Source organism: Anser anser, assembly GCF_964211835.1.
Source record: "Anser anser genome assembly, chromosome: 24".
NCBI classification, from domain to species: Eukaryota; Metazoa; Chordata; class Aves; order Anseriformes; family Anatidae; genus Anser; species Anser anser.
This window is the reverse complement of record NC_139745.1, coordinates 3,107,850-3,113,849: the sequence shown is the minus strand read 5'-3', so window position 1 is coordinate 3,113,849 and position 6,000 is coordinate 3,107,850. Positions and strand designations below refer to the sequence as shown.

The following is a 6,000-nucleotide window of genomic DNA, read 5'->3' as shown; positions in this document are numbered from 1 at the left end:
CGCAGCGCCGAGCAAAGCGGGGCTGGCTCAGGGCACCTGGATGCCGCTGCTGCTGCCTGTTAAGAAGGGCTCAGCTGGCTGGCGAAGCTGCCAGGTCTGTAAAGGGGAGGCACTCGGCCGTGGCTGAACCCCGGGCCTCCTAAGGGGAGATGAATGCACCCAAAATTCGCAGGGAGTTTGGGAAACCAGGGCTTGCAGCAGCCCCGCAGGGATGCGCGGGGCTGGAGGCAGGCCAGCAGCACGGTGAGGCTGTCCCCAGGATTTGGGAAGTGGTGATCTGCTGCGGGCCCAGCACAGCCCCAAGGGGTGGTGCCCAGGGCATCTGGACATTCAGGTGACTTTGGGATTTTCTCTTCCCCTGATACTTTTCCACTGACCGGCTGCTCGTCCTCGCCGCTCGCAGCGGGGCAGCAATCCCGTAAGGAGCCAGCAGGCGAGCCCCCCCGGGCAGCCCGAGCTGGTCTCCTCTGATTGCTTTTCCCAGCCTTGCACGAAGGTGTTGGCAAGCTAATGTGCCACCTCTGGACCTGCCATCAGGCTGCCAGTCCCAGCACTGACAGGCTGCCCACCAGCCTCGCTCGTCCCCGCACGTGGGGTAAGGCTGCAGCACGCCGCGGGGGCAAACCCGTGCAGGGAGGTTTTCTTAGCAGAAGGGGCATGCCTGCAAATCTCTTTGGACCTGAATAGCACTCATGTATATTTGTTTTTCTTTTATTTCTTGCTTTTTATTTTATTTCATTTTATTTTTTGGAACGAGAACGTATTTTGCCACGTCAAACACTTTTGCTCAATAGACGCCAGAGACCGAACCACCTCTCGATATTTCTCCGTCCCCTGTTTCAGAGCTCCCTGGGCAGCTCTGTGCTCTGCAGCTCTCAGGGTTTGCCTCCACCCAAATCCCAGAGGTGCTGCTTAGTGCAGCCCCACCAAATCCAACAGGGAATCACTACGTTTTGGGGCGACAACACGTCTGCATCAGAGAGCGGCACCCACAGCCCAGTTTGCATCCTCAGCAGGATGCAGGGACAGAGGAGGGCTGGGGCAAAGCAGAGCTGAGGTGCTGCACCCAAGGCCAGGAGGCTGCTGAATGCAAAAGCCAAGAGCTGCACACCCAGCCCCTGGGCTTCAGGCGACCTTCAGACCCGGTCATGCCATCGTGCAATGCCGAGGCACGCGCCTGCAATCAAATTGTTCCCCTCCCTTTTTGCTTTCTCTTTCCCTAGAGCTTTTGGAGACCATCAAGGAAAACAAGAGGTGTTTGCAAGGTTAAGAGACTCAGTGTCTAAACGTGCCATAAAGGTTTGCAGTAATTTACAGCTGTAGGCAGCAGGCACTCCTGGTGGGGGGAAGGGAAATGCAATTTAAGAGAACAGAAATAAATAAGAAGCCGCAGCAGCTAACACTCTCTGATTTAATCCCCAGCCCATGAGAAAGATTTATTCTGTTATCTGACAGTTTGATCACTCCAGGAATCCCATAGGTCAGCCCATATCTGCTGTTGTTATCTCTGGGCTGTTTCCAGTGAGATGCGCAGGGAAGATTTGTTAAAGAAATGAGCCGAAGAGGGGTGCTGATAAGAGAGTTACAGATGGGACCCCCAGAGACCTTTGGCATGGAGGTTCCTCGACAAGAGAGAGCCATTTGCTCTCTGCTATGGGGCTGAGGCATCACCGGGAGAGTGTTGGTAGCTTGCATGGCTTGTGCTGGGGGAGCAAGTGAGTAGGAGCACACACAGTGCACACACGTGCAAAGAGCATCCAGGAAAGGGGAATTAGGTTGTGAGTGGAAGATGAGCCCACAATAGTGTGGAGGAACCATAGCAGACTGGCACTGGGCATACGAAGCAACCAGAAATCCTCTTGTAAGGCCGTTAGAACAAGGAAGAGCTGCCCAAGGACTTAGTGGGAGAGGAAGGTTCACGAGCAGGCTGAAGGATGGATGAAGCGCCAGTCACTGTCGTTAGTCTTCATCGGTGCTCAGGTGGTGCTCAGGTGTTCCACAGCTGAGAGCGGTGAAGGTGGGCAGGACCTTGGGGCCGGGAAGGGGTCAAGTACGGACCCTGGGGAGCTGCAAAGCTTTTGGTTTGGTGGAACTTGCTGGTGGAACCTCGCCCCAGGGTGCTTGAACGGCTGCCCGGTGAGTGGTGGTGGTGCTGGGAGGTGCCGTCAAAGCAGGAGGAAGGTGCTTCTGGGCTGCAGTGTGGGTGCACCAAGGATACATCTGCTGGGGCTACTGCTGCACGTGGTGTGATGTCTTTGTCTCGTTGCAGTGCCTGCACTGCAGGGTTGGATGTTCAGCCTGTTTTTCTGGGAGGCTGCTGTGCCTGCTCGCTGCTGGGGGCTTGGAGTGCCCATCCATTGGGAAGAGCCCTGGGCTGCAATGGGGGTTACTGGTGGGACACCAGTAGCACTGGCACGGCACACCTGAGGGCCCTGCAGGCGCTGCCCAGACAGGTCTGCTGCCTATAACGCGGTGCTAAGATGTGCTCCTGTGATAAATCCTCCCTCTTGAATGCACGCACAGGCCCTAGCATGCCTCGGCATTGCAAAAAGGCAGGGAGCGCTTTTGTGGTCGAGATCTAAGGGGCTGTTGTTTTCTGCTCGTTAAAGTGGCAGTAGTCTACTGGAGATATCCCAACTTCTGCCCCTGGAGCACCCTCGAGATGTTTTATGGTCACCACCTGCCTCCTGTCCCTTTCTGGCTCGACTCTTCCAAGGTGTTAGTAGCGGTCCAAAAAGGATTTTCCATTTATTTTTTCCTTCAAATCCAGTAGGAAAAAAAAACACTTGTACAGATGCTGGGTTGGGGGGACTGGTTAGAGGAGAAGGATAAAATGGAGACCTGAGCACAAGCAGCTTTCTTGCACAGTGAGAAGGATCCAACCCCTGCTCCTGTGCGTGCCTGGGTACAGGAAAGCTTCGCTTCGGGCAGATCTTCTTTCGCATGCCAGAAAAGGTGGGTGGGAAACATCCTTTAAAACCATGAAGGAATGAGATGCAGGTTGAAAAATTAACCATTTCTCAGTGCTTTCTCCCCTCTTCCATCGCTGTTTAATAATCTCCCGGCGCAATGCGTGCCTTTTGCTGTCAGAGCTGCCTGGGAATGGCACCAGAAAGCCACGGGAGCTCTCCTACGCAGTCAGGCACGTAGCCACAGAGACATATGTGGAGGGAAAGGCAGCCCGTACCAACAAACAGCCTGAGTGCAGACACACAAACAGACACAAATAAACAGGCTCACGCCCCCCAGTAAGCCTGAGGTGCGTGCACGCAGGCAGATGTGTTTGCAACTCTCTGCAGAGCTGCTCAGGTGTGCAAAAACGCACGTGTGGGCATGGGTTTTCCCCTTCCCTGCAGCCAGAGCAGGAACGTGCACAAAAGTGGGGCACAAAAGTCTTAAACGTACACGGTTTTATAGATGCGCTGTTTGGCATAGCCCTCGGCTTGAGGCTCTCTAGCCAAAATTAAACGTGTTGCCAAGACGCAGAAGCTGCAGTTTTTAGCAAGCCTGCCCTTGCCCGGTTTCGTGCCTTTTCTGGGCTTTTTTGGTTTTGTGATGTGCCGACTAATGACAGCACAAAAAAAAAAAAAAACAAGCCCTGTTGGTCAAAGAAAGGGTGCAGGCCAGCCTGGGGAGCCCTAATTAACAGGAGGACTAATTGACTGGAGGAGGGGGGTGAGGGCTGTATTTTCCTGGGGGTAGATCTTGGTTTTTCGGTTGATCCAAGGTTTCTCTGACATTAACCAAAGAGCCGTTGGCCTCCCAGCTGGCCTCTGTGTGCTGTGCCAGGAGGGGAAGGTGTTTGGCTTAGCTCCAGGGGCGATGGTTTCATGGGGGGAAACTTTGCCAGGGTCTTCTCCCCGGGATGCTGCCCTGGAGCGCAGCAGGTTTGGGCACCGCCCTGTCACCTGGAGCCGGGCTCTGCTCCACACTGAGACCCCAAAGCGTGACTTTGGTTCGTAAGGAAAAGAGCAAAAAATGCTGAAAGTTGCCAGGAGGGAAAAAGGAAAAGCTAGGAAAGGAGAAGGCAGTTTCTTTTTATTTTTTTTCATTATGTAGTTTTAAATGTTTCCCTTTGAGGCGCTCGCAGAATTTCATGTTGACATTGGCTCTTCAGGCAAGAGTGAGGTTTGTGTCAGACCACAAAATATTTTTCAATAAAAACTAAAAACCAACATCAAAAGGGAAAACACACAATGCTGCAAGAGCGTTGAAACCCGATATTCTCCAGTGCTTTTCCTCGGCCTTCCCCCACCCGAAAAATACCCTTTAAAAACCCAATTGGATTTGGCAGAGCTCGGGGTGTGTTTCTAGCAGCAATGCCAGGGTTTGCAAGCTGCGCTGATCCCATATGGATGTGCTTCGCCACCGTCTTGTCCCCCAGCTGCTTGGTTTCACCCTAACTCAATATCTGTGCCATTTTCCAACAAATCCTGCTGTGGGTGCTGGGCAGGAGGCAGGTACGGGTACGCTGCGTGCCGTGCAGGGGCTCCGGCTGTTTCTGAGTGCTGAGCCGTGGCATGAATCCAGTACAGCCCAGAACTAGGCTGTAGCTCTGTCTGCTGGTTTTATTGCCCACTAACCCCAAACTATGGGTGACCAGCTATGGAGCCCAGACCATGTCCAGGCATGGGGCGATGGTGCAGGGACGCCCAAGGGGCTGGTCTGATCCAGTCAAGAGTGCAAAAATGGGGACAGCGCTCCAGGAGGATTATTTGTCTGCATGCATTACAGGATTTTGGCTGGGCAGCTTGGGTGTAAATGCGGATTAGTGCATGCAGGGCTTTAGGAGAAGCCCCTGAAGTTCTGAAAACCCACAGCTCCTGCTCCTGGTGGCATCTCTGAGCCCCGGCACGGGGGGCAGGCAGTGCAGGCGACGACAGAAGGGCTTAATGAGGGTTTGAAAGAAACATCTTGTAAACTTTGGAGCGAGGAAGCTCCGGTTTGATTTGAACATGTTTGCTTGGCAGGGGCTGCCTGGGCCCCTGCTGCTGCTGCTGCTTTTCCCGGCACTAATTAGGCAGGTTTCCATCCCGTCGAGCGCAGGCGCTTCTCCTAGTGGGGGCTGGAGGTGCTGAGCGCTGGGGGCAGCCCCCACTGAGCAGCCCGGGGAGGGGACGTGGCGCATGGGGAGCGCAGATCCCGGCTGGGTGCGTGTCTTGGAGCAAAGCACCAGCGATGTGCGGGCTGGTGGGGTGCTCGATAGCTCCCAGACCCCCAGGACCCCCTGCTTTGCGTTGGGCACAGAGGTTTGTATGGAGCATCCAGCTGTGCACGGAGCACCCTGGGCTTCCAGCAGTGCTGTGGTGGCCCGGAGTGCTGAGCACCTGAAATCCTTTGCAATATCAGGGCTGAGCCTGCTCCCGCTGGAGCTGCCCTGCCTGCACTTCCCTTCCATTGCAACCATCTGCTGCTTTTGAAGCTTGGTAAATATTTCCTTTCCCCCGCTGCCTCTCCCTTTCACTCCTCCTGGACATCATCTTGCAACAACCCAAACATCTGCAATAACTAAAACACCTACAATAACACCCCCCCCTTCCCCCCAAAGCCCCTTCTCTTTTCCTTTTTCTGGCACAGCCTCAGCCCCCTGGTGCCTTTTGGAGACGAGGAGGGGCAGGAGGGATGCTGGTGCCACCCTGCCCGTGCCAGGTCCATGCCGAAGTGGTGGCCGCTGCTTTCCTGTGGCCACGCCGTGCGCCAGAGATCCGCTCGCTCCCACCACTGGGGGAATCCATCTCCCTTGTTTGATGTTTGCCGTGAGACAGGCCCCTCTTAATCTATTACCGTGTCATTAAAAGGGAAAATGTTTGCTCTGTAAGGCCTCAAATGGCCTTTTTAAACTACAGGAAAAATGTAATTACTGGCTCGCTTAGGAATTTAACCGTTTCTTGATGCCCAGCTCTGTCTCCACGTGGAACTGCGGAGATGGGCCCAGTTCAGCAGCTGGGCAGGGGCAGCTCAGGTTTGGCTGCAGGGTAGGTGCTGCAATGCCCTCATGTT

The 6,000-nt window shown here is 54.6% G+C and overlaps 1 long non-coding RNA gene across 5 annotated transcripts in view; it reads left to right on the top strand.

Annotated features, from left to right (window-relative positions):
- Nucleotides 1-1,349: 1,349 nt before the first annotated feature.
- LOC310885961 overlaps nt 1,350-6,000 on the top strand; it is a 51,658-nt gene continuing 47,007 nt past the window's right edge. For 2 of the 5 annotated variants that reach the window (XR_014575047.1, XR_014575048.1), the window contains exon 1: nt 1,973-2,136. This is a non-coding gene — a long non-coding RNA (uncharacterized lncRNA). Of the gene's footprint in view, nt 2,137-6,000 lie in introns of all 5 variants that reach the window. The other 3 variants (XR_014575046.1, XR_014575049.1, XR_014575050.1) reach the window with 3 other exon arrangements.